Raw genomic sequence first — 10,087 nt, 5'->3', positions numbered from 1 at the left:
TTCCTCAGAACATGTTATGTCTTGGAAAGAGAAGAATTGAAAGGTAATCCTGCCATCAAAACAGCAGTTGATCCATCCAGTCCTTTTCTCAGGAAGAATGTATTCTTTGCTGAATGTTTGAATTTATGAATACTCATGTATTAAGGATTTTGTGAGCTTTCTAATAAGTTATTTTACCCACATACATGTTTATTATATTAGAAAGCAACAAACATACATAAATCTTAAGTGAATTGAAACAAAAACTACATTTAAATCCTTCATTTATTTTTCAAATATTGTTATTCCCTTACCTGATGAAACAATAACCTTGAAGTTACATCTCTTAATTTTAAATATGTCCATGCAATTTTGCCATGCTTCCAAGCCTTGCTTGAGTTAGTTCTTCATCTATGAAACAAGTACAGAGATGCTTTTCTATTTTTCCAGGGTACTGTGAGGAATAACTACTAAAAATGACTGTGGCATGCCTTTGTTAAAATGGAAGTGCTATATAAAATGCTAAATAAGTCCAAGGGTCCTAAACACACAGTGAGAGGTGTTTTCATAATGAAGAGTAATACATTCGAATAAACAAACAGCATATCCCACACATAGAAATAAGAGAATCTTTAGTGCTCAGGCAGCTTGTAATACTTTTCAAAGGGGTTCTGTCTGGGGCAAGAAACTGATATTGACTACTTTCAGAAGATAATTCCCTCAAAGTAAAAAGGATTTTATATTTTACTGACACCGATTATGTCACAGTAGAAGGCAAAATAAAAACTCAGAAATGCTCAATTTGTTTTTGACCCTTAATGGTAAATAAATGGTCTAATGTGTGTTGGCTCTTTTGCCACATAAAAGATCCCAAGATTTTCCTCTGGATCTATTCAGAGAACAAAAATAAAAGGCCCACTATAACCATAAAATTCTGTTATGAGTAAACATGTGAGTATTTTTATAAGTCAGGAATGGGCTCTGTTACAGTATCCTTCTAAATTAGCCCCCTTAACTTACTTTTCATTTTTGAATTCAGCTTTGGAAAAATATAAATTCTTTATAATTTATTTACCACCAGCATTACTCCTACTTATTGGAATTTGTATTCAGAAAAAATATATGCCACAGCAATGGTCAGTGACAAAATAAACTTCACATGTTCACTTGCTAAAGAACAGATAGGAGTATCCATCTACATTGTGCAACAAACACTAAAGGTTTCAACTTTGTTCTTAGTTATTGCTACTCTGTTATTAACTTTAGGTAGACATTTGCATAGACTCCTAGTATGAGAAGATTATAAAGAATAGTGGAGGTTGTCCGTTCTGGTGGGAGAAACTGGGCAGGAATTTATTTTCGTACTTAGGGACTTTAGTACTTAGTGCCTCAAACAGTGCTCTGAAGAAATCCTCACATGGAAGTACTTTTGATGCCATTGCAAAATTGAGCCCAGTATTCCTGTATTTACTTTGTATCTTTTGTCTGAGTATTTCAAAATTTCAGATGACTTCATAAACCTCCATGCTATAATTCTTCCACTGGTACTATGATATAAGAGAGTGAATCTTCTACCTTCCCTCTAATTTTTTTTTTAAACAGGAAAGAAAAGTTTTCTTTAAAGAACTCTTACTAGGAATGACCAACCTGTTCAAAAATAGCTTCACTGACAGCTTCATGCCTTTTCAGAACTGAACTTAAGCTGTGTCTTCTCCCTTTCTCTTTTAAGGCTCTGAAATAATTGGAAGAATATTTTTATTATGCCATCCATCTGGAAAAGGAAGGTTGGAAAACTATGAGAAGGGCCATTTTTTTCTTGTGGTATTTTTGGCCATGACTCAGGGTGAAATGTCTGATATGTCATGAGAAAGATGGCCTTCATTAAACTTCCAGCCCATTTGCACAGGCATAGAAAAAAAAAAAAAATCTCAAAGAGAAGAAGATCAGCAGCTGATCAGTAACCTATAAAACTTCTGTCTTCTGACTTTTCACTCTCACTAATTCTCATACAGCATTTTTTGTTGGTTTTCTTTTCTTTTCTCTCTTTTTTCCTTTACTGCTTATTTACACCGAGTTCCTTAGTAGCCGATCCACATGCCAAAGACCATTTGCAACTTTATAATAATAGTAATAACCCATGCTAATGCTTAGGGGCTCTGAGAACTTCATAGATATCATCCTTTTAAATCCGACAACTTATCTGATGGATGGGCACACAGTATCTTTCAATTTCCCCAACTTTCTAGACCAGGAACTGAGAGGTGTAGAAATTTGTCCATATTCATTCTTATCAAAACAATTGCTTGTTTATTGTGCAGAAGTGTGACATGATAAAACAAACCCAAGATTTAAACAACATGACCTTATTAGCTATACTAGTTTCCTTTCTAAAAGTATTTCATCTGGACAGAATTTTATGATACCATTCCTGCTATTAATTAGAAGCATTATTTTTTGCTTATTAATCATCATTTATCTAAAACTAAAGAGTATAATTATGTCTAGATAAATCTCTATTTTGAGTTTGCCAACAAAATCAGCTTTGTCTGAAGTAACTATAAGGGATTTTAAACTGACTTTGTAAATCAAAATTTAACAGGGTAAGAACAAATTCACATGCAGATGTAAGATATTAATATTTAGGTTTTAAGAATAAAATAAAAACATTCACATGACTTTATGTATTTTAGGTGTTGAACCTTCTTTGGTATTGTTTCTGAATGTCATTATTAATAAGAAATTTGCACTTGAGGATATAAAATATTTATAAAACAATGATAGGTTAAAAGTGATATAACTCATATTCACATGCAAAAGTCACAATAAAGATACAGTGAGAACCAGAAGTATATGTTTGTAACACTTGTACCTCATATCTTTCTCTTAATAATTTGTCTTTTGATCCCATTAATAGTCCTCAAACTCTCCTTGGCCCCGCACCTTCATGACTAGAAGTTAAGTATAATGATCAAGATAATGAGCTTTGGAGCATCACAGATCAGCATTGGAATCCAGCCTTTCTTACCTTTTATGGATAATAGGCAAGCTATCTTGTTTGAGGCTGGGTTTTTTCATTGGTAAAAAGCGAGTAATAAAAAAATTCAAAAACACAATAGAGTTGTTGCATGTATTAATGGTGAGTAAAGGATTGGCATGTATCAAATCTATTCAATACATGATAGCAAAATAGTAACATTAAAAAAATTCTTTGGTTATTATGTCTCAAGCTCTGACTGGAGCTTTCCTTCCCTAGTGAGCATCCAAGGCTCTCTCCAAACAATGCATGCATCTCGTGCTTGTTGCTCTGGATTTCATTGAAATTTACTGAGAATTTGTTATCTCTTTGATCTGAGATGTGCAGTGTCTTTGATAGGGACTATTAGCTAGTCTGATAACCACTGTAAACCCACTAGTAAGTAAAAGCCAACTATGATGTCCAGATCATTTATTTTACCCATTTTATCAGTGAACACATGTTTGAAGAGAGAAACTCTGAAGGCCATACAAGATGTCATAGAACTTATAGCTGACAGGAACCATGGTTTTGTCCAGAAAAAAAAAAAAAAAGTCTTTCTTTTTAGTAACAAGAAAATTGTCTCTGGAATTTTTCAAGGTCATATATGTAGCGTATCAATCTGAGTCTAGTTAAAAGACTGAATTCACATTATTCTAACCATGTATATGTATATGAACATCATTAAATAGGTGCTGAAAAGTGAAAAAGAAAGCAAGCTATCACAGAGGTGGTCACTACAGGGTGTAGCTTTCACCCCAGGGCAGAGAAGAGGTTAAAATTAATGAAAGATAGAAGTTTTTTAAAAAAGGATCCTGCCTGATAGGGAGGTAAGTGGAAAATAGAAATGCGACTGGCAGTCCCAATCCCATCATTACATACTGCTGAAGAGTGGGTTAAAAGCTGAAATACTTTACTAATTGGCTAAAATAGTTAATCAAAGGGTCAAATACACCATCAAACCAAATAGAATAACTCTAATAGTAGATGTTAGAAGTGGCAGGTGAAAGGTGTGTCTCCAACTTCAACTTAATCTCTGTTTTATATTTGTGTATAAGAAATTTTCACTGCTCTACCATTTCTGCTCACAGAATTTTCCATTGTCCTGCCAGTGGGCTCTCTTATTCCTCATAATTCATAACAGTTCACACCTTGACTTCTCTCATTTGGCCTATTCCCAGGGCCACGATAATTTAAAAATCATACTTCAGTCTCTCATCCTATGATTATTTTAAAAATCAAGAGGGAAATTCCTGGAGGCAGGAACTGCAATTTTTTAGCAGATTTTACCCTTTGAAGAGATTAAACTTAAATGCAGACCACTACTCAGTGGTCCGTCCATACTCTCAGCACAATCTTAAGTTCTCAAAAATTCTTCATTTGAGATTCTTTCTTCAAGGCCAGAATGGTGGCTCTCGCTTGTAATCCGAGCACTTTGGGAAGCTGAGGTGGAAGGATCACTTCAGGATAGGAGTTCAAGACAAGCCTGGGCAACGTAGCCAGACTCTATCTCTACGGAAAATTTAAAAATTAGTCAGATGTGGTGGTGTGTGCTTATATTCTTAGCTACTCAGTAGGCTGAAGTGGGAGAATCTGTTGAGCCCAGGTGTTTGAAGTTACAGTGTGCTGTGATTATACCACTGTACTCCAGCTTGGAAAACAGAGTGAGACTCTATCTGAATAAAAACACACACCCACACATAAAAAAAAAAAATAAATTTAAAAAGAGAACCTTTCTTCAGCTCTGGCAATTCACATCCTTCCTCGTAATTCTCTCTGCCTGATCTCCCTCCAGTACCACTCTACTGTCTGGTCCCCATGCTTTTGTGTAGTCGTTTCCATTGACTGGCACTGCAGTTACTGACCTCCTCCTCATCTCCTGGCAAAAGTGTTGATAGTGGTAAAGTATCTCTAATCAGCTGATTCATACCCTACTCAACATAGTTGCCATTATCCAGCACTTTTGATTAGGTTATATTTTATTGATAACCTATTACCCTAATCTTCTGTCTCTACTTTAAGATTAATATATCTTCGATGGCAAAACTGAAAGGAAGTGGTTAAGAGTATGGTTTGAGTGCTATGATGCCTGAGTTTGAATCTTAGCTCTGTCATGTCCTAGTACATGGTCTTTGAACAACCTCTGTGCTTCAGTGTCCTCATGTATAAAATTTCTACCTCATTGGTTGTGAGAAACAAATGACTTAACACATTTTTGTTTGTTTGTTTGTTTTTTTGAGATGGAGTCTCACTCTGTCACCCAGGCTGGAGTGCAATGGCACAATCTCGGCTCACTGCAAACTCCACCACCTAGGTTCAAGTGATTCTCTTGCCTTAGCCTCCTGAGTAGCTGGGATTACAGGCACATGCCACCACGCCCAGCTAATTTTTGTATTTTTAGTAGAGACAGAGTTTCAACGTCTTGGCCAGGCTGATCTTGAACTTCTGACCTCGTGATCCATCCGCCTTGGCCTCCCAAAGTGCTAGGATTACAGGTGTGAGCCACTGTGCCGAGACCAACACATGTTAAGTGATTAGAACATTAACCAGCATCTAGTAAACACATAAGAAATGTTAATGTATTATTCCATTCTCACATTGCTATGAAGAAATACCTGAGACTGGGTAATTTATGCAGAAAAGTTTCATTGGCTTATGCTTCTGCAGGATGTACAGGAAGCATGATGCTAGCTTTTGCCTCACTTCTGGGGAAGTCCCTAGAAACTTAACTATCATGGAAAAAGACAAAGGGGACACAGGTATGTCACATCCCTGAATCAGGAGCAAAAGAGAGGGATGGGGGAGGTGCTACACACTTTTAGACAACCAGATCTGGGGATAACTCACTTGCTCACCATCACAGGAACAATAGCAAGAGGATGGTGCCAAATCACAAATGAGAAATCCACCCCTAAGATCCAATAACCTCCCACCAGGCCCCATCTCTAACATTAGAGATTACAATTTGACATAAGATTTGGGTGGGAACACAGATCCAAACCATATCAAATAGATATTTTACTACTATCAGAATTATCTTCACCATTCAAGCAGGTAAACATTTTTGACTTTATCATTTACTAGATAGCTGACTTTGTAAAAATTGTTTAATTTTCTTGAGGTTTAGTTGCTTTACATGCTAAAATGTGGCTTGAAATTGAGATAATATCTAAACTCCTGTGATTGTTGTATTAAATGATAGTGCACAGGTGAGAAGTCAATATGCTTGAGCCAGAGATAAGAATCAGATAGACCAGTGGGGCAGCATTAACAATGACTACATCTTAGAAGTCTTTGTGCTCTAAATAGACCAATCTCTTAAATATAATACATATTTTTAGCATTAAAAAATGTTATACATGGTTATAGATAAGTTTACTGCAGTGTTATCTAGCTATAAGTTTTAATTTATACATGGTCCAGAAACACAGTGTGAAAGAGCATGAACTTATTAACAAACTTCTCTGAGAACAAGTTGTTGAAAGAAGCCAGATAAAAGGACAGAATAAGAAACCAATAATCTGGGAGAGATCTCTAGAAGAAAGGACTAGATTGAACCACAGGATGTAGAATGATTACAGCTAAAATGTAAGGGGCACACTTGGCTGAGAGGGATCCAAGATGACTGAGTAGGAGCAGCTCTGGATTGCAGCTCCCACTGAGAGCCTGGAGGCCGCTGCAGGTGATCCTCAGGCAAGCAGGGCCTGGAGTGGACCTCAGCAGTCCTACAGCAGAGGGGCCTGACTGTTAGAAGGAAAACTAAGAAACAGAAAGAAATAACTTCATCATCAACAAATAGGACATCCACTCAGAGACCCCATCTGAAAGTCTCCAACTACAAAGACAACAGGTAAATAAATCCACAAAGATGGGAAGGAACCAGCGCAAAAAGGATGAAAACACCCAAAACCAGAGCACCTCTCCTGCTCCAAGGGATCACAGTTCCTCACCAGCAAGGGAACAAAGCTGAATGGAGAATAAGTCTGATGAATTGACAGAAACAGGCTTCAGAAGATGGGTAATAACAAACTTCTCTGAGCTAAAAGAACATGTTCTAACCCAATGCAAAGAAACTAAGAACCTTGAAAACAGGTTTGATGAAATGCTAACGAGAATAAACAGCTTAGAGAGGAATATAAATGAACTAACATGGTTATCATGTTCTTAGAATATCTCCACTGAATATCTCACAGACATTTATTAAAAGTGCAATTTTCTGGTCAAGAAAAGGCCCACTTTTTGAGACCCACTTCAGTTCCACTCTACTGAGTACCAGCTGAGTCAGAGAGCTGAAGGAAATGAGAGGCAGATCCCAGATAGGACAGCAAAGTGGGTCCAATGCGGGGTGGGGCAGCAGCCTGAGAGCCTCAGGGGCTGGCAGCTTTCCAGGCGGAAGGCCCCGAGCAGATTCTGGTCCATGTATTTACTCTCTCTGAACAGGTGATTATTATTAACAAACATATTCTGTATTTTCACACAACACAAAAATATACCAAGTAGGCAGCTGTTGCCCACTTACTACTGATTATGGACAAGCTAAACGGTATTCTCCATGAGGGAACCATGGGCGTAGGGTCGGCTAGATCAAAGAATTGTTTTAACAGGTGTATGATATTTATACATTGTCCTGCCGCTTTGGAATGCCCCAAGTAGCTTCCTACTTTGGGGGTGGTGTGTGGCTAGGTTTTCCTTGCCATTGTTCTTCTAGCAAACAATATATTCTATCATACACTCAGCATTCATCAATATTCATAAACTTAACATTTCTCAACACCACTCAAAGTTTTATCCATATACCAGCAACATCAGCATTAGTTTGGAGCATGTTAGAAGTACAGATTCTGTTCTCCACCTCACATCTATTAAAATAGAATCTGCATTTTACCATGGTCTCCAAGTGATTACCCTCATTGTTCTTTTAGCAACCCAAATGCTTTTGCCAATATGTGCAGTTGTTATGTAGCCTGGTAAATTGAGAATGACTTGAGAAGAGGCTTTATGTCTTTGAAAAACTCCACTGCTCAGTGCCTTATTACAGAAAATATTTAATAATGCTTGTTGGATTTAGGACATCTGTGTCACCTATGTGAAAAGCTGATCATTTGTAGCATCTTTATAAACTAGATTATTTTTATTTATAAATAGTAACATTATAGAGTAAATGCTCTGATCAGAAAACTAAACAGAAAAACAAAAACAGAGACTGTCAGCATCCTCTCCTTCCATTTTTAAAAGTAAGATTTTACATGCTTATATTCTAGAAATAATATCTGCACCATATTTTTACAACAAAGAGAAATCAAATACAAATAGACTTTTTCCATGTTAATCATCTTGCCCAGACTAGATTTACTTAATAATACATTGTATTATATTTGACATTTGATTACAACTTAAATGTGAAAATTATATTTCAAATGGAAATCAAAATGCACATTTTATTTATAGAAGGTTTAAAAAAATTGATTTGTATTCTTGGAGTATTATTTTCTTACTAGTTCAGTACTGTCCATGTTTTCTTCCTTTGAGTATACACATATCCCTGGAGTGCAAAAAAGAGGAGCACAGAGCTCCTTATGTTGTTTCAATAGGAAATTTGTTCAAAGTTCCACTGAAATTATCTGTCTTGCAAAGTTTTAATTACATTTTAATGGCCTCAAAGTGGAAAACTTGAGTTATTTCACTCAAAAGGTTGGGTTCCCTCTTCAAACTCAATAACCATTTGAGTGAAAGTTCTCAGATTGTATTGTTTTGAGAAGCAAAATGGGGATATGTGTGACTGACAAAGCACATAATAGTACAAATGTAGCATTCCGCTGCCTGTATGAGATCTTGGAATGGTGTGTTCACAACACAGAAAAGCTTTACAGGTAATGGGAACATTTGTTAGGTTTCCCTTGACACAGTAAGTATTTTATAAGCCGATTCTCTGCTTATACTGAATTCATTTTAATCTTATTACTGTTACACAAAACAAAGGAAATAGGAATTAACACTTCAAAATACTATTCATTTTAGATTCTATAAAAGACAAGTTTACATAAAGATTTCTAGAAAATTTTCCAGCAGTAAAACATGTGCTTTCATGAAATGTGGAATTTTAGAAAAAATACTTTTATTTTAAGGAAAATAAGTTGTGTTATCATAAGAAAATCAATTCACTTCTGATCTGCATAGAAATATAAATTTATTTATTCACCAAGTATTTATTAAGACGCTGCTAGGGGTTAGCACTGTACCTACCACGGGGCATGTATTTAATAATAATGTGCCCTCATGGATCTTACATTCTAGTAAATGCACAAAAAATAAACTATATTACATAAATATTTATAAAATAAACTATATTATTAAAATATGATAAAAATGAAGCAATCAAACAAGGGCAGGTAGGTAAAAACAGATTAGCTAGAGAATAATTTTCTGAGGAGTTGCATTTAATTTGGGAGCAGAGAGCTTGAGGTATTGTGAAAGAGTTATACAATTTGAAATTTAAGAGTGAGTCATGGGCTAGATTATCCAGGGTTTTGTTGAGCTTGGAAGTTTGGATTATATGTGAAGTACAATTGGCAGCTGTCAAAGAAGGTTAAGCAGGTGAATGAAATTATTGAACTTACATTTTAAAATTATTTTCTTAGATATTAAATGGATTTTAGACGGAATAGAGATTTTTTTAAAAAATGGAGAGCAAATTAAAAGATATTGCACCTGAAAACCTAGGAGAAAATGTTGCCTTGGACCACATTTTTGGCAGTAATGATAGAGAATAACAGCTAGATATAAAATATGTTTTAGGGGAATGTGCCATTAGACTTGCTGTTTCTTTACATAGGAAAAACAAATTAGCTTTAATAAACGCGATCATTAAATTGGCTTCTTTTTAATTTAATATGTTGTGATTTAGGAATAGAATTGTCTTAATAAAGCACAAATTCTATCTGGTTACCAACAGAATTTGTCTATTTGCTATTTGGCGTTTTGAATTTTAGCCATTAATTGTTTTTAGATGCAAGCAATAGAAGGTGACCCTATTGAGGCAAACAGAATTAATTGTAAAGATACCAGGGAGCTGAAAAATGTAGAGGCAAAATTAAC

At 35.6% G+C, this 10,087-nt stretch overlaps 1 pseudogene; it reads left to right on the top strand.

Annotated features, from left to right (window-relative positions):
- The first annotated feature begins 8,755 nt into the window (after positions 1–8,755).
- Positions 8,756–10,087, top strand: part of LOC116551119 — a 130,407-nt pseudogene continuing 129,075 nt past the window's right edge.

Source organism: Sapajus apella, unplaced genomic scaffold (assembly GCF_009761245.1).
Source record: "Sapajus apella isolate SASKATOON/1434 unplaced genomic scaffold, GSC_monkey_1.0 scaffold9, whole genome shotgun sequence".
Taxonomy (NCBI): domain Eukaryota; kingdom Metazoa; phylum Chordata; class Mammalia; order Primates; family Cebidae; genus Sapajus; species Sapajus apella.
The sequence above is the reverse complement of the archived record's forward strand: the minus strand, read 5'-3'. Positions and strand labels throughout refer to the sequence as shown.